Here is a 19761-nt window from a genome sequence, read left to right as displayed (position 1 = left end):
AGATTTTTAAAAACATTTTATTTAGTACTTTATTGATACAAATATAATGATGCATGGTCCCTGCTGAGATCTGCAGTCTGATGAACATCTTATGGTCTTTTAGTTTCTCCATCCTGCTACTTTGTAATCTGTGTGAGAACAGAGTGAGGCAGAAGGAGAAAAAACAGTGTTCATGGCAGGGCTACTACCATGCTGTAAGTGCTCTAATCTTACCCAGAGAACATTCAGTGAATTATTATTGACCAGTTGACTCAAGAGAATTCCATTAGAGCTCAATAACACAGTAAATTTCTAGGAATGAAACGTCAGATATTTCCAGCATTCTAGTTTTGAAAAAGGCAAGCATCCATTATAGTTGAAAATCAAATTTGTGACACAAGGAATAGAAAGAGACTCAAATACTAAATTCTAATATTGCAAGGAGTTATTTTCTGAAACAATTGGGATTCAACAACAGGTGATTTTTTTTTTAGCTTTTAATTAAACCTTAATTTGGTCATGACATTTTGATAGATTTAGACAAGTTTCAGTCTTCCCACAGTGATTCATCATTCTCCCCTTCTGTCAGTGAGTTCTTCCCACACAGAGAAACTCAGGTTTAAGGGGCCTCAGTTGAACAAATACAATTAATACCACATAGCCTTCAATTTCATGTTTAAATACATTAAAAAGAATTATTAACGACTTTGAAATAATGAAAGAAGTGGAAAGAAATTACTTTTCATTATGAAGAAGGAAAGATCAAAATATTTCAGTCAAGTCTTTGGGAAAAGTGAAACAAGTAGAAAAGACGTGGGGGAGGAAGGAGAGGGAAGAAGAGGAAAAAAGAAGAAACTTATCCAGAGAATGTTTCATGACTTTTATAGGCATCTCTGTTATGGGGTATCCCACTTCCACACTACTCCTCTTTTTCAACCACAGAAATAGGGAAATTTCTGATACTCTGCACATTTCTCAAAGAGCCATTTCCCTAGCCATCAGGTTTTAAGCTACTCCTAAGTTATAGGCATGGTGATATGTGCAGTCTCAAAAGTAATAAATGAAATGCATAAAAGGGTAGATTTGGTAGATATTAATAGATCAATTTTCACACTGTAAAATTTAAAAACAAGTCAAAGCAACAACAAAGGCATAACTGTATTTTTATTTTATTATTTCTCTTAAGTATATATAAATATTGAGTGAAATTTCAACATAGAGGACATTATTTTATTTTTAATTTTTTAAATTTATTTTTTATTGAAGTATAGTTGATTTACAATGTTAATTTCTGCTGTACTCAGTTATACACATATATACATTCTTTTTTATGTTCTTTTCTATTATGGTTTATCCTAGGATATTTAATATAGTTCCCTGTGCTATGCAGTAGGACTTTGTTGTTTATCCATTCTAAATGTAATCTTTTGCATCTACTAACCCAAAACTCCTAGTCCATCCCTCTCCCATCCCCCTCCCCCCACAAATCTGTTCTCCACATAGAGAATATTATTTTAAATTAAGTTTGGATTAATTTACTTATTTACTCATACAAATGATGAGAAAAACAAACGCAGGAGATAGGTTGTCATACGAAATGTTTTTATGTCAAAAACAAGCTTAAAAATTTGAGGTGGGGGGCTTCCCTGGTGGCACAGTGGTTGAGAGTCTGCCTGCCAATGCAGGGGACACGGGTTCGAGCCCTGGTCTGGGAAGATCCCACATGCCGCGGAGCAACTGGCCCCGTGAGCCACAATTACTGAGCCTGCGCTTCTGGAGCCTGTGCTCCGCAACAAGAGAGGCCGCGACAGTGAGAGGCCCATGCAACGCGATGAGGAGTGGCCCCTGCTTGCCACAACTAGAGAAAGCCCTTGCACAGAAATGAAGAGCCAACACAGCCATAAATAAATAAATAAACAAATAAAATTAAAAAAAAAAATTTGAGGTGGGTTATCTGTTTCAGAAACACATGTTTCTTGATGGTTAATTTTATTGCAAAAATGTATGGTATAATTTCCATTTTTTGCTTGGGAATTTAGAGAACTAGAAAGAATATTGCTCCTTATCCTCACAACAAAGATAAATTCAGACTAATTACAAGTTCATGAGTGTACTTAAACCCAGCAGTGAGCTGAGGAAGCATAACACCTAACTAGCCAGAGACAGGGGCCTGCAGGGAAACACTGGACAGGCTGGGACCACCTGCTCACGTGAGGCCCAGCCAGCCAAACATGGTATACATTCAGATAGAACTGTTGATGAATTAGTGGGGGCTGAATGCAGACTGGCAAGAAAATGTGAAGCCCTGGAGGCTCTAGATAGGGGGAGGGGTTCCATCACTATTGCCAGCTTTGTCTTCTGCACTCTTCACCTGCAGTGGCACAGTTCTGGAGGAGCAGGTGCTACAGAACAATAGGAAACACTCGGAATCCTCACCTTAGTTGCTTTTATGGACCAAAAGCATTAATCTGAGGTGGGGGGCAAGATTAGAAGAAAAAACAAACAAACCACAATAATAAAACTATAGCTCTTAAGGAACTGCTGAAAACCCATTGCTGCTGGGGGAAAGGAGCAGAAGTAAACAAACATAAAAATCCCTCTACCTCCAGGGCAGTTTCTCAGTTTTGACATTAGTGATATTTTGAGGTAGATTAACCTTTGTTGTGGTGGCTGTACTCAGTACCGAAGGATAGTTAACACCATCTCTGACCTCTGCTCACTAGATACTAGGAGCACTGCCCAGCTGTGATCAACAAAAATGTCTCCAGGGCTTCCTTGGTGGAGCAGTGGTTGAGAGTCTGCCTGCTGATGCAGGGGACACGGGTTCGTGCCCCGGTCCGGGAGGATCCCACATGCCGCGGAGCAGCTAGGCCTGTGAGCCATGGCCGCTGAGCCTGCGCGTCCAGAGCCTGTGCTCCGCAACAGGAGAGGCCACGACAGTGAGAGGCCCGCATACCGCAAAAAAAAAAAAAAAAAAAAAAAAGTCTCCAGATACTGCCAAATGTCCCCTGCACTGAGAATAAGAGTAGTGAAAAGAAATGACAATCACAGTGCAACTAGATTAATGTAATCTCACACTAAATGCCTAGCAGAAAGAAAGATATGCCCATTTCCAAGCAAAAAATTTACCTTACTCCACTATTCTACATGACATAGGAAAAATGCAAGAAAACTAATTCTTTGCCAAGAGAAAATTAATCAGCAGACCAGACTCAGATAAGGCACAGATGTTGGAATTATCTGAAGAATTTAAATAATTATTATGTATATGGTAAATGTTCTAACAGAAAGGGTAGATAACGTGCCAGATCAGATGGGTAATTTCAGCAAAGAGATGGAACAAAAAGAATGAATCAAGCGAGGTTCTTAAAAAACTAAAAAGAGTTACCATATAACCCAACAATCCCACTCCTGGGCATATATCTGGAGGAAACTCTAATTAGAAAAGATACATGCACCCCAATGTTCACAGTGGCACTACTTACAATAGTTAAGACATGGAAGCAACCTGAAAGTCCATTGACAGATGAATGGATAAAGAAGATGTGGTATATATATACACAATGGAATATTACTCAGCCATAAAAAGAAAGAAAGAATGCCATTTGCAGCAACATGGATGGACCTAGAGATTATCATACTAAGCGAAGTAAGACAGACAGAGAAAGATAAATACCATACAATATCACTTCTATGTGGAACCTAAAAAAAATGATACAAATGAACTTATTTACAAAATAGAAACAGGTTCACAGACATAGAAAACAAATTTATGGTCACCAAAGATGAAAGCGGGGGAGGGATAAATTAGGAGTTTGGGATTAACAGATACACACTACTATATATAAAATAGATAAACAATAAGGGAACTATAGTCAATATCTTGTAATAACCTATAATGGAAAGAAATCTGAAAAAATATATATATATATAATTGAATCACTTTGCTGTACACCAAAATCTAACACAATATTATAAATCAACTATACTTAAATAAAAAGGAAAAAAAAGAATGAATCAAGTGAAGATGCTATCAATAAAACAAAAACTTGTAAGAGAGATGAAAGATGCCTGAAATGGGCTCATCAGTAGAATCAGCAAAGCCAAGGAAAGAGTGAACTTGAAGACAGGTCAAAAGAAATAGCTCATACTCAGATACAAAGATTAAAAAAGCCTGACCAAAACAGAATGAAACAATCAAGAGCTGTAGGAAAATATCAAATGTTTTAATATACATATAATTGAACTCTCAGGAGATGAGAGATAGTACAGGACATATGAAATATTTGAAGAAATAATAGGTGTGAGTTGTCTGAAAATAACAACAGTCATTGAACCACACATGTAAGAAACTGAGAGAACAAAAAGTAGAGTAAATGCGCACACACTCACATACACACACACACACACGGGTATGTCACATTCAAGTTGCTGAAAACAAAAGACAAAAAGAAAATCCTTAATAGTTAGGCAAAAGTTAGGAAATACTCTTTTTGGCATTTGAGTGTTACTGCTATTAAAGAAGAAAGTGTGTTAACAAACACCTTAAAACTCCCCAAATCAATATGAAACATAAAGATCAATGTATATGAAGATTTATTGTGACCCTATCAACTAGAAATGGACAATCAGAAATTGAAATTTTGAAAAAGCAAAATCACTCATAGGAACACATAAAATGCCTGGAGATAAATCTGAAAGAATATGTTCAAGGCCTGTATTATGTCTGAACACTTAAAATTGGAAACCATTGCTGAGAGAAATTAAAGAAGACCTAAATAAATGGAGAGATATACCTTGTTCAGGATTGTGCCATTAAATATTTTTAAGATGTCTACTTTACTTAAATTGATCTGTAGATTCAATGCAATCTGGATCACAATCCCAGGAAGCTTTTTTGTGGAAATTAACAAACTGATTCTAAAATTCATATGCAAACTCAAAGAACCTAAATGAGCCAAAATAACTTTGAAAAAGAACTAAGTTGGAGGACTAAAACACCTAATTTCAAAAGCTACTGTAATCAAGACAGTATGGTATTTGCATGAAGGTAGCTCAATAGAACAGATTAGAGAGTCAAAAAATAAACCATAGTCTACAAAAAGAAAAATATTTGAGGCCTTGGGTTAGACCAAGATTTCTTAGATGCAGCACCAAAAGCAGGGTTCATAAAAGGAAAACATTGATAAATTGTACTTAAAATTTTAAACTAACATTTCAAAATGAAAAGTTAAATATTGTCAGCTTAACTTGATTGCAGGAAGGAAAGAGAGGAAAAATCAGAAAAGAGAGCAGTGAGGCCGAGAGGGAGCATCCATTTCCAGTGAAAGCTAAGAACTAAACCATTTTTTACCAACTTGTGTCCTAATACTCCCCAAGGCAATTTAAACTCACACAGCATTTCTTGGTGAGGAGGTCATTTTTGCTACCTATCCCTACAGGGATAGCAGATCTTTCTGTCTGTGAGGTTTTGTTTGATTGATTGTTTGTTTGTTTCTGGCAGCTGTCATCCACAGAATAAAGTCATTATTGAAGGTCAAAAGGCTCAATCTATGAAGTATATATTCGAGAAGTAGTACAGACCGTAAAAGCAAGCTCAAGATAAGATGGCTTTTATTTGATTTAGGTAGGAAGATATCAGAAATGGCTCTCAATATATTTCCTGGAAAGAGCCTCAGATTATTATTTTCCTATTTATACACTGAATAAGGCCAGAAAAATGTTTTGTGAAAAAAATCTATAGCATATACTAGGAAAGATTCCATTACATTAACTAAGCTCATATAGGGTAATTCTTTGAAGAGCAATGATAAAGCAACTTGATATTGCATGGTTTTGGTTTAAATCTCAATCAAGTCATACTTTTCTATTCCTGATGATTTTCTTATTTGTCTAATGTTTTATTAATGCTATTTTTTCTTGGGAAAAATGAAAATAGAAAACATCATGCATTTGCTGCATATTTTGAGATCTGTGTTTATTATCATTTCATTCATGCTAAAAGCAAAGAAAAAAAAAACAAGACGTAAGAATTTCTGCATTCAATTCAATTTGATGACAATAATATTGTGAAATTCATTCCAATTTGTTTTGACTTTGTTTTCCCATTAAAATAGTTTAACATTAGAAAGAAACATTACAGTTATAGGGGAAAAAGTTGAAAAATAAAACCAAAACATTAGCCTATTATTATGCCAGAGTATTTAAACAGATCAAGACCCTGAATATTTGTGCCTCAATTCCAGGTGGTTTAAAGATCTAAATGAGAAGAGAAAAGCTGTAAAGCTTTTAGATAATAACGTAGGTGAAAACTCTCCATGATATCCCTCTTCTCTTGAGGGAAGAAAAGAATTTATTAAACAAGACACAAACAAAAGAACAATTGTAAAAAGTCTAAAATTCATATTTATATACTTATTTTCATCAAAAGAATTAAGAGTTTATTTAACAGTTAAACACACATTCACTATATGACCCAGCAATTCTAATTCTGTTTATCCTAGAGAATTGAATACATGTTCACATAACCTGTGCATGAATACAGGATCATTATTTGCAATCACCAGTAATCAGAAACAACCTAAATGTCCTTCAACTAGTGACTAGGTCAACACACTGTGATATGTCCATACAATGGAATACTGCTCAGCAATTAAAAAAAGGAATGAACTATTGATATACACAACACTGATGAGTCTTAAATATATCAGGCCAAATAAAAAAAACAGTCTCAAAAAAGTGGCATACAGGATGATTCCATTTATATCACATTTTGGAAAAGCTAAAAATATAAGTACAGAAAACAGATCAGTTGTTATCAAGGGTCAGAGATGGAAGAAGAGTCTGAATACAAAAGGACAGCAAATGGGAATTCATTGGGATGTTAGAATTGTTCTGTATTGTGGTGGTAGTTATGAAAATCTACACATATTTAAAACTCATAGAACTGTATGCCTAAAAAAGTGAATTCTGTTGACAACAAATTTTTTAAAAATTAAAAATAAATAAATTGAAAAGATGGCATAAGGAAATTGTACAAAAGATAGTATAAGGGCCTATCTAAAATAGAGAAAATATAAATAAGCTTACAAATAAGGAGGGGGAAATCTCAATAGAGAAATGGGTTATATTTGAAGAGGTTCATCACAAAATTAAAAACAAAGAAACAGGGACTTCCCTGGTGGCGCAGTCGTTAAGAATCCGCCTGCCAATGCAGGGGACACGGGTTTGAGCCCTGGTCTGTGAAGATCCCACATGCCATGGAGCAACTAAGCCCGTGCGTGACAACTACTGAGCCTGTGCTCTAGAGCCCGAGCTCCACAAAATGAGAAGCCACCGCAATGAGAAGCCTGTGCACCGCAACGAAAAGTAGTCCCCGCTCGCCACAGCTAGAGGAAGCCTGCACGCAGCAATGAAGACACAACGCAGCCAAAAATAAAAATTAAAAAAAGAAACAAATGGCCATAAAGGAAACGATATGCTTGTACTCATTACTAACCAGGAAAATAAAATCATAGTAAGACAGCAACACTCACAAAACAAATAGGATAAAATGTCTTGCCTTTTATTTTCTGAAAAGGAAATTTTAACATTTTTAAATTTAAAAAATTTATATAAATAACCCAGGTTTTACAAAAGAAAAAATTACAAATTATATACAATCAAAAAACTATCCAGATATAACCACTCTTTGCATTTTGTTTTATATACTTTCTAAAATTTTAAGAACCCGTAAACACAGGTTTTTACAAAAATGGGACTAAATAATGCACATTGATCTGAAATTTCCTTTTTAAGCTCACCATTATATTAGGAGACTTTTTCCAACCACATTATAATTCATCCATCTGATTTATCTGGAACTATGTCAAAAATGTCTCTGGATAATTTTAAGGAGTATTCATTGTAGAAAAAGTAAATTACTGACGCAGAAACATTATCAAGTTCTTTTCATTCATACTAGGCACCTAAAAAATCAGTGCTGAAGAAGTCTTGAATTAGAATAACAGGAGACTATTGGTTAGACAATCTTTAAAAAAAAAATTCTGGAAATATCATCCATTATTCAAACCAGAAAGTCATGAGACGTGCTGATTTTTACCATTACAATTAATCTAAAACATGTGTTGTGTTTATGCTTTTCTCTTTAATCCTGTCAGTTCTTGGCCGGGAGGCACAAAAAGATCATCCTTTTTCTTATGCATGTTATATGATATTAGTTTTGCCTTTATTCTTTTCTCTCCCATGAAATAGCAAAAACCTACTTACTGAGATCTGCCATTAAGTACTGCCAAAAAGTTCCAGTAATTTCACTGTCTTGACATCAGATCTATAAAAATTAATCTGCTTGGAGTGTAACTATGGAGACAGGCAGATACTGCCTTACAATACTACCAAAGACCATCTAAACAGTGTTCTCACTTATATACTTGGAGAAGCCCTAGAGGTTAGTGGGCTAAGAAGAGACCTATTGAATCCCAGGGAATGGAAAATATCCACATATATTGGAGTGGTTTGGAGTCAGTGTAGTTTGTTTGCCTGGAAAGTTACTGCACTGTATGTCACAGAACTGACTGTGTTTTACATTGCTCTCAAATTCTCTCTCATTGGAAAGTTTATTCCGGTGCTCAGTTCATGGCCCACTAATGTCATCAGTCTGCAAAGTCCCCTTATTTTACGTACTTGTTCACTTCTATTTCTATTTCTCAATCCTATCCAACTCTACCCACCTACCTTAAGTGGCTAGGAATAAGATATTTGTTTTAAGATATAATTATTCTTAATGTGACTAATGCTGCCACACAGCTCTGCAGGTGGGCTACACAGTTCATATTTCCACCAGAACTGAGCCTCTTCCAGTATCCAACGTCCAAATGCTATGTATTTTTTGATTATACATGTGCTTGACTATACATATGCCTGATTAATAATCTTTTAATTATTACCATAGACCACCTCTGAAAATATACTGTCTTCTGTGACTTCCCCTTTCATTTGTTCTGATTCTGCATTATTCATCCTGCAGATACTCTGTGTCCTTCTGTTATCCCAGGGCCCTGTAAAGTAGTGGACTTTTAAAGTTTTCCTCTCTGAGCATCATTGTCATGGTCTACATTTTCTGTGCCCCTTGTCTTCAACACACATGTGACTCTTTCTGTAGCCTTTTTTCCCTTCCAGAGAAATGGCAAAATAATGTAATGCATTAGTTCATGCTGTCAATCTTAGAGACCTTCAGTCGCTCTGGTGATCCTCTTGGCTGCCTGCAAGAGATGAGCACTATTATCTCAGATTGGCTGTTGGTCAGTACAAATTAACTACCTATGTATTCACAGGCAGCTTTTTGGCTTTTTTGTTTGGTTTTCTTGGGTACATATTCCATTGTTTCTTTTCTTGGTTCTCCTTTTTTTTTTTTTTTTTTTTTTTGCGGTACGTGGGCCTCTCACTGTTGTGGCCTCTCCCATTGTGGAGCTCAGGCTCAGAGGCCATGGCTCATGGGCCAAGCCACTCCACGGCATGTGGGATCTTCCCGGACCGGGGCACGAACCCGTGTCCCCTGCATCGGCAGGTGGACTCCCAACAACTGCGCCACCAGGGAAGCCCTCTCCAATTATTTTTGATGAGTATTTATTCTCTAGGACATTTAATTTGTCAATCCTACATTTTTTTTGTTTTGTTTGCTGTTGTTGGTTTTTTGCTTTTTTTTTTTCTTTTTCCTTCTCCATATATTCTCTAACCAGCAAGCATTGTATCTCAAATTGCCTATAGATCACTTTTGTCCATTTTTTAACCAACACCAAAAATTTGTAATAAATCCCCAAGGGAGGCAACTTATACATCACATATATTCTATATATATTCTTGTGTTTTGGAGGACCCTTATTATCTTTCTCAACTCCTAAACCCAACATGTGCTGGCTATTTTGTCAGTTTTACTTTTTATCTAATACACGGCTAAATCCGGATTCCTCTTTCTTACTTCATTTCTCAAATATCTCCCTTCCTCTTTGAATCACTGAAGTCCTGATAACCTGGGTTTCTCAACTGGGGTGATTTCAATATCCTTCCCTCTAGCCTTTTCTCCAACAGTTTCTTATTTTCTTCCTTTTCAAAACAAGAAATGTGAGTGAGAAAAAAACACATTGGATTGAGAATAAGAAATGGATTCAGCTTCCCATTTTACATTGTCTGTCTGGCAAGTCTAGAGAACACCTCTTGACTTGGTTTATTTATCCCTGCATATGAAAATTGATTGCAAAAAAAAGCAAGTCTATAAGAATTACACTTCCACAATAAGTTTCTGTTAGGAACATATCCTCCATTTTCCTGATCACATCACTATCTTCTAATCCTACAGAAGCTCAAGAGGAGCACAGAATCGCTGGCAAGGGTCCAGTTTGGACCCACCTCTTTCTTCTTGGCCATTGAAGTGAGGCTCCTACCTTCCCACAGAGACTGGGAGATAGGGGCGCTATTGTCCTTGATGATCACATTTCAAAGAGAAGGCTTCCAGGTCTTTGAGAAAGGAAGTCCTGGGTTGTAAAACTGGCAAGAGTTTTTTTGTTTTTTTTTTTTTAAAGATTTATATCTCGGGCTTCCCTGGTGGCACAGTGGTTGAGAGTCCGCCTGCTAATGCAGGGGACACGGGTTCGTGCCCCGGTCCAGGAAGATCCCACATGCCGTGGAGCAGCTGGGCCCGTGAGCCGTGGCCGCTGGGCCTGCGCATCCGGAGCCTGTGCTCTGCAACGGGAGAGGCCACAACAGTGAGGGGCCCGCGTACTGCAAAAAAAAAAAAAAAAAAAAAGATTTATATCTCAAAATGGCAAAGAAAGAATTATGAGTTTCTTAAAGTAAATGTTCTAAGGAAAGGAAAGTCAGGACCTACAGGCAAGAAGAAGTCTATCTAAACTTTGGTGAAGCTGAGGGGAATTTTAAGGCAGTCCTGATGGGTTCATTTCATTCGTGGCAGCCTCCATGAATAAGCACCCATGCAGTGAAAGGCATGATCCCAATGGACATAACCTTAGCTTTAATTATAATATTCTCCCAATTCATTTGCCATTATTCCCTGGGATGAGCTCATTTTCCTCCTGAATCATAACTACTTGGGTGCCTCCTGTAACACCACCTGGGCTGGGCTGGGCACCAGGAGGATACTCACCACATTAAAATTCAATTCAATTCAGTCAAAGGAAAACAGCATTAACTGTACTTGCAGAAAATTTCAAGTCCTACTCAACATTACCCTAAATAGAAAACTGTATACTCTCCTCTTTTATGAATTTCTAAATACCTCTGGAGGCTCTTCTCTAAATAAAACTTGACTTTGCTTGTTCCTATTGCCTGATACTAGTACCTAAAAACTAGGCTAAATGGAACATCGGGACATATGGTGTGAAAGGCTCCAGAAGTACAAGTGTAGAGCCAGTTTGGATCAATGTAGGGAAATAGTGAATATAGTAACTTGTTGTGTCAGGCTTTAAATATATGCATTGGTCATCGCCTGTCTACTCATTCATTGAGACAGACCTTTCTGCTGACATCACCATCCAGCCCTGGGGAACTGACGTGGTTGGCATACATCTGGTCCCCCCTCAACACTGTTTTCACACCCATCCATATCTTGGCAACCTAGTTCTGTGAAAAGGCACGGCTGCCTGCTGAAATAACTCAGGAGTGTACTGACTGAAAACAGCCTTCTGGCTTCAGCTGGCAGGTGGCTCTGTGTTCAAGGACAAAGCCAAGAAAGCAAAGGACTCAAAGAATTTTATGCCCAGGTCTTGTTAAGAAAACTGGTACCTCAGCACTAACTATTCCCCAAACATATGACATAGTCTCCTGACCTTGTGTCTTTCCAAATTAACACCTGTTTGACCAGTAATACTGTGAATCTCTCTTGTTGTTCTGCTGAGATTTTTCCACCTGGGAAATGTCAACACTAAATTTTGCTCAGGAATCATCACTCCTATAAAACCTCCTTGACTTCTCATGAGGCTGAATCAAACTTCACTTCCATATTCCCATAGCACTTTGTACATGCATCTCGCCTGGCACTTACCTCATTTACTCTATTGCCCTGATTGGTGAAAAATGAATAAGGCATGTCCCACGCTCTGAAAGAACTCACAATCTAGCAGAAGAGACAGAAAACCAATCACCGTCAACAATCTGTACCTATATGCCTGATCATCATCCCAGGTGTTTCATGGTCAGGCTCCTTATAATCTTTGTTTTCCAGCTTTTTTTTTTTTTTTTTTTTTTTTTGCAGTACACGGGCCTCTCACTGTTGTGGCCTCTCCCTTTGTGGAGCACAGGCTCTGGACGTGCAGGCTCAGCGGCCATGGCTCACGGGCCCAGCCGCTCCACGGCACGTGGGATCTTCCCGTACCGGGGCACGAACCCATGTCCCCTGCATCGGCAGGCGGACTCTCAACCACTGCGCCACCAGGGAAGCCCTGTTTTCCAGCTTTTTAAATTCCTCCAAACTGGGGTAAACTATTTCTGAAATTATTTATAAAATAATTTTATTTTTCAAAATAGTCAGAATTTTAATCCTAGAGCAACAGAGCAAATTATAAGAGTTTTCTAAGCATAATGCAAACAAAAAGTTACCTTTGTTGTCATTAAAATGAAGTACAGCCACCAAATTTTGGTGATAGAGGAAGCCCTCTCACACTCAGGACTTAACTGTGACTCACTTGTGACTTACCGAGATAAAAGGTGGAATTTATAATAAATAATTTCCACACTTTCAGCCTAAAACCACAACAATTATTGTCCCAAGAATTTATAGGAATATCCCTTTTAGGACAGAAGACTCATTCCCCTAACTTTTGGGAGTACTGATGGCTAACATCTCACAGCTGTTAGCCACGAATAGCCGGAGACATGCTATCAAGGTTTTCTTTTCCATTTATATAGAACAACCAGATCTTACCAATTAGTGATTCCCTGACCAACCCCTAATATTTATCTAGAACTTGAAGTTTACAAAATGCTTTCAGAGATGGTGTTACCTGGCAACATGCAGACTCACAACCTTAGTTACAAGATAAGGACATTATCCTCATTATACTCTAACTCAGCCTGAGAAGGTACCACAGCTAATAAATGCAAGAGAAATCAGGTCTCCTAATCATTCTCAGCTTGTATTAACTTGCAGTTTAAAACTGATCAATAAACAGTATCAATCTAAAACTATAGCCAAACTATGAATCAATCAATAAACATTTCAGAGTCTACTACTACTGAACATAGTGTTTTTGACACAAAAAGTTTTCCACTGAAACACACATCTTACTACTGCCCACATGGAACTCCTGGTTTTGTTGACAAGATGTTTTCATGCTCAGTGATTCAGAAGAGACAGATTTTTTTTTTCCTTTTTTAGGTGGAAAAAAATCAATTCTATGAAAAAAAAGTTCTGACAAAATTTTCCAAAGATACCTTTGATAAATTAAGGAGGAAGTACAGCACAAATTACAGTTTATTTTTTCTTCCACCCTCTACACATGAATCTCAAACACTCTATTTCTCTCCCGGGCTATTGTCTCCCTCCATTCACTCACTCCACCATGCCACGCCCCCCCTCCCTGACACACATTCACACACACACACACACACACACACCCATCTCACACACAAACACATCCTTTCTTCACTATGTAATGCAAGTATTTGAGCAACTTGTAAATTGCATTTTTAACTCACTGGTCTTCAATCTTTAGCATGCTGATCTCACCCTTTAATATCCAAACAAAATGCTCAAGCTTCCATTATGTGTGCAGGAGAAAGACCATATTTACAAATACTTTGAGGGTGATTTATGTCCTGCTCTCGATTCTTACTTCTCATTCAATTATCAAACCCACTTGCTATCTCACCTCCTGAAGCTGTGATCTTGACTACCTCACTCACATTGTCCCAAGGGTAGAAACTTGCATTTCTCCTCATTCGTAAAAGCACCACTGATACAAAGTTGTTTGGATAACAGATTTTTTACTACAGGTTTGAAAATAACTAAAGATTATTCTAGAAGAGAGGAGCAAACAATTTCCAATTGAATATTTGGCATCACTTTTTCTAACTCATCCCACAAGTAAACTTTTAGTAAACCCTTCAGACACAACATTTCATATGTAACTGAGGTTTGCTTCCCTACCCCGGCACTTTTCTCATCTCCCAGGATCAAGAACATTTCAAAATTCCTGTTGTATTTTATTTTCTTCATCAAAGTAATTACTCATCTAGCCTAACCAGGAGCTTCACTAAACAGTTTATCTCTTAGGGTTGTTTATACCAACTTTTCCTTATGCAGACTGTTAGCTTCCTGGAGGGGAGTTGTCTTGTCTTTTCATTATCTTTTATGTGACACATAGCAGAGACCCCGTGGATAAGGATATTAGCTTTTGCACAGCAAAGGAAACCACAAACAAAAGACAACCCTCAGAATGGGAGAAAATACCTGCAAATGAAGGAACCGACAAATGACCAATCTCCAAAATTTACAAGCAGCTCAATAACAAAAAAACAAACAACCCAATCCAAAAATGGGCAGAAGACCCAGACACCTCTCCAAAGAAGATACACAGATCTCCAACAAACACATGAAAGAATGCTCAACATCACCAATCATTAGAGAAATGCAAATCAAAACCATGATGAGACATCATCCCACACCAGCCAGAACGGCCGTGATCAAAAAACCCAGAAACAACAAATGCTGGAGAGAGTGTGGAGAAAAGGGAACACTCCTGCACTGCCGGTGGGAATGTAAACCGATAGAGCCACCATGGAGAACAGCATGGAGGTTCCCTAAAAAACTAAAAATAGAACCACCACATGACCCAGCAATCCCACCACTGGGCATACACCCCGAGAGAACCACAATTCAAGAAGAGCCACGCACCAAAATGTTCACCGCAGCTCCACTCACAACAGCCAGGACATGGAAGCAACCTACGTGTCCATCACTGGATGAATGGACAAAAAAGATATGGCACATATATACAATGGAACACCACCCAGCCACAAAAAGAAACGAAACTGAGCTATCTGCAGCGAGGCGGATGGACCCAGAGCCTGTCACACAGAGTGAAGCAAGTCAGAAAGAGAAAAACAAACACCGCATGCTAACACATATACATGGAATCCAAGAAAAAAAAAAGGTCCTGAAGAACCTAGGGGTAAGACGGGAACAAAGACACAGACCCACTAGAGAATGGACCCGAGGACACGGGGAGGGGGAAGGCAAGCTGCGACAAAGCGAGAGAATGGCATGGACACAAATACACCACCAAACGCAAAATAGATAGCCAGTAGGAAGCAGCCGCACAGCACAGGGAGATCAGAAGAGACAGATTTTACACACAAAAATTGGATGATATAATATAGAGATTTAATGTTAAAGTAATTTAATAGGAAAAAAGATTATCTACTACAATATTAGATTTCAGATATATTTTAGATGCTGGAGCACTAAAAGTCAGTTTTCCTTTCGGAACACCACAAAATTCAGATATTTCACATGTAATTTTATCTCATGAACAAGGAAAAATTTTGCTAGCAGATAATTCCATATGTATAATAGACGCACAAACATAAACTCACGTCTTAACAAAAACATGAATTGTTAAAGAAGGCATGATGGGAAATAAAGTATTTTTTACTTTAGAAAGTGAATGAGGACCAAGTAGTAGAGATCAAAAGGATAGAAGTGGTAATGAGGAGACTTCCAATTAACATAAGAAAAACTCTCCAATGTACAATGGGAATAATATAGATGTGCATTTCTGATCCCTGAATGTGTTAAAATAGCTAAAAGGTGAGGGTCTGTCAGTGCTATTACAAAGTCAGTGATATTATAAATTTTCTTCCTAGATGATTGCACTGTCAGAATCTGTCTGATATAACTATTTTGGAACTATTTTGAAGGCTTGCAACTTCTAAAGGACAGCTCAACAGCAATGAGTAGGCATAATGTCCAGTTCTTGGTTTAAAAACATCATTATGTATTTAAAAACAAACAAACATGGATCCTTGAAAAAACAGATGATTCTACATCTTTACCAGAAAAACTACAAAATGAGCCCAGAATTTATTTTTTTCACCAGAAAGCAAGAATGTGCTCAAAGAAAGATGACAACACATTAAAAGGACAGAGAAGTCAGCTTGAAAGGATCCCCACTGGCCAAACTGGGGACAGTTTGATCAAGTGTTAGTAATAACATTATAACAACTTGAATAAAATAGTACTAAATTCAGAACAAAATTACCTAACCAAACCTCAAACCCTGTAAGTCTTTTCTGACATTCTCTTTCTGAGATGCCCCATGGCTCTCTATGGTTTGTAGTCTATCTCATTGCAATTAGGCTAAAAGACATTGACAGTAAACACTAGGAATAAATAGTAGCACATAAAAAGCATAGGTGGAAGGAATCTTTAGTTCATTTAGCAGATTTATAATTTTAAGATTTTATTGCATCAAAAAGTTAAGTATAATTTTAGCTATTAAGTGTTTTGTAAACAATAGACCCTACAAATTCAAAATTGCTGTTATGACACAAATCATCAGGAAGGAAAACACAAGATAAAGAAAAATATGAAACTGCTTGTCTTTTTGAGGGCAGGGTCCTCAACATAAATACTTATACTTCCCATAATATTTATTTACTTAAGATAGAAATTGGGTTTTTTTTTTTTTTTGTTAGGTAATAAACTGGAATCCTTGGGCCTTCTGGTTTCTGACAAAATATGCATATGAAAATATTCTAGTTTAATATTCTAGTTTGATGCTTGGCAATAAAGTAGTGGCTGCATGATATTCTCAGGATGAATACTTTCATGAGATGGCATGCACATTGGTGTCTCTTTTAACAGAGGGGAAATTGGGTTGGTTATTATGATAGTGGTAAGATACCACTTTCAATAAAAATGGAGAAAGAAGACCAAATCTTTTTATATAAAGAAAATTATAAAGATTCAAGAGAAAAGAGAATTAAGAGTTAAATTTCCTTATTTACAAGGATAATGAGCCTGGGGCAGGGAAAAATAAGAATGCAACTGGTTAGGCTTCCCTGGTGGCACAGTGGTTGAGAGTCCGCCTGCCGATGCAGGGGACACGGGTTCGTGCCCCGGTCTGGGAAGATCCCACATGCCGCGGAGCGGCTAGGCCCGTGAGCCATGGCCGCTGAGCCTGCGCGTCCGGAGCCTGTGCTCCGCGACGGGAGAGGGCACAACAGCAAGAGGCCCGCGTACCGCAAAAAAAAAAAAAAAAAAAAAAAAGAATGCAACTGGTTGAAGAAAAAGAAAATACATATCTTTAGTATTCACCTTTACTTTTACATTCATCATGTTTTATAATAAAAAATGTAAAAGCATTCATTTTTCAATATTTGCCTTTAATTTAGCAGACAACTCAGGTAAGATAAATATTTTTATTCTGCAAGAGTGTAACTTATTTTCCATCCAAATTTATTAAGTTCAGTAAAATCAAAGTAAGTAAAATAGCTTCACATACCAACACAGTGTAACATAATTCTGAGAATTTATCTAGCTAAATAAAGCTTAAAATTTTAATTGTTTTGGTCCATGTGTGTAACAAATGAAGAAAAGACGTTCAAACAACTTCTCTAGTAAAACCAATAAATCACATCATTGGAAGAAAATTTGAAACTAGATTCATTATGAATTACTCAAAGATTTCTGCAAAACAGCTATAATATTATTGATCATTATATGTCTTAAGGGATTTTGGTAAGAGGAATCCAAAATAATGTTGTTGTTGTTTTTAAACTGCATAGATGGGGCTTCACTGGTGGCGCAGTTGTTGAGAGTCTGCCTGCCGATGCAGGGGACACGGGTTCGTGCCCCGGTCCGGGAAGATCCTACATGCCACAGAGCGGCTGGGCCCATGAGCCATGGCCGCTGGGCCTGCGCATCCGGAGCCTGTGCTCCGCAACGGGAGAGACCACAACAGTGAGAGGCCCGCGTACGGAAGAAAAAAACAAACAAACAAACAACAACAACAACAACAAAACTGCAGAGATGGAGGATTACTGGACTGAGTGTCAATATTATGACACAGTATGAGTGTGTTTCGTGTTTGGTAATTGCAATCATTGTTGCTTTTTTTGTGGTCATCCATTTACAAGGCTTGGTGTCAGTTTATTTATCTCTTGTAAAAATAAAATACAGTGTGTGTGTGTGTGTGTGTGTGTGTGAAAAAATGCATAGACAAAAAGAGATTATGCATCTTATCATGGATGATACAATTTTTTTTTTCATTACTGAAATGCTTTCAACTATTTACTCAATTAAATGGTGGCTTACTTACAGAGGCAGGGCAAAACCCCCAAAAGACAAAGAAAAGTCATAGGTAGTACAGGGAAACACTGAAGTAAGGGTGGTGGCAAAGGGCACATCATTGCATTATTGTCAATTCACCTGTGTCCTCCCCTAAGCTCCTTTGGGGTAAAGGCCTCATCTTAATCATTGGACATTTACAATCTATATACTGCTCGGCATCTCAGTAAAACATGTTAGTTTGAAAATGAGAAGACCTAAGAAAAAAGAATTTTAAGTGAGAGAAATCTTTACCCATGTTTACCAACATTCCAGACCAAATTCTACTGTACATCAGCAAGGACTATTGAGTTCACTCTTTCAACAAATATGTGGCAAAATGCTCTCTATGGGCACCATGGCAGAAGGTAGATGGTCAAGGCAAGGTTATGGCCACCAGGTAACTTAGGAGGAATAACACAGTCTCAAGCATTTGTGATACAAGTAACTATATAACAGCTTCCATGTGTGGTCCCAAAGGCAACAGGCCTACAAAGAGAATGCCATGACTAATATTACCAATCTGCTGCCTAATGGTGTGATCCGATGTATTTGGAGCTGATTTAGAAGACATGTTTTAGCCTCCAGAAAAAGAACCAGAGAATTTTGCAAGTATTGTTTTCACTTGAGATTTCTTTAGGCTTTCAGATAGTTCTAGGTCATGTTATTCAATGTAAAAAAAAAAAAAAAAAAACTCACTGAAGTTTTGTGTACATGACAACCAAAGGCTATTAAGGACTTTTGTGCCTTGCAGATTTTACTCATGCAGGAAATGAACTGCCAGAATATGTGATGAGACCAGAAGTTACAGTTTGAAACTCATACTATGTGTGAATATCTTTCTGAAACTGTAGAAACCACATTCTCTTTTAGGATAGGCAGAAAAATAGGCAAGCTTATATACATCTCACACCCACTCAATTGGTCCAAATACATGGTAAATACAAGTAATTTAAAAACTCTCTGTTATAGGAAACAGAACCAATCCAACCATATTATTAATGCAACTGACCAATCTGTATCATCTTATCTTTTTTTTTTTTTTTTTTGCGGTACACGGGTCTCTCACTGCTGCGGCCTATCCCTTTGCGGAGCACAGGCTCCAGACACGCAGGCACAGCAGCCATGGCTCATGGGCCCAGCCGCTCCGCGGCATGTGGGATCTTCCCAGACCAGGGCACGAACCCGTGTGCCCTGCATCGGCAGGCGGACTCTCAACCAATGCGCCACCAATCTTTATCAAAAATGTCTGACCTGGACTTCCGGGGAAGATGGCGGAAGAGTAAGACGCGGAGATCACCTTCCTCCCCACAGATACACCAGAAATACAGCTACACGTGGAACAACTCCTACAGAACACCTACTGAACGCTGACAGAAGACCCCAGACCTCCCAAAAGGCAAGAAACTCCCCACGTACCTGGGTAGGGCAAAGCGGAGAGA

Source organism: Mesoplodon mirus, assembly GCF_964341445.2.
Source record: "Mesoplodon mirus genome assembly, chromosome: 8".
NCBI classification, from domain to species: domain Eukaryota; kingdom Metazoa; phylum Chordata; class Mammalia; order Artiodactyla; family Ziphiidae; genus Mesoplodon; species Mesoplodon mirus.
Note: the sequence above shows the minus strand (reverse complement) of the source record.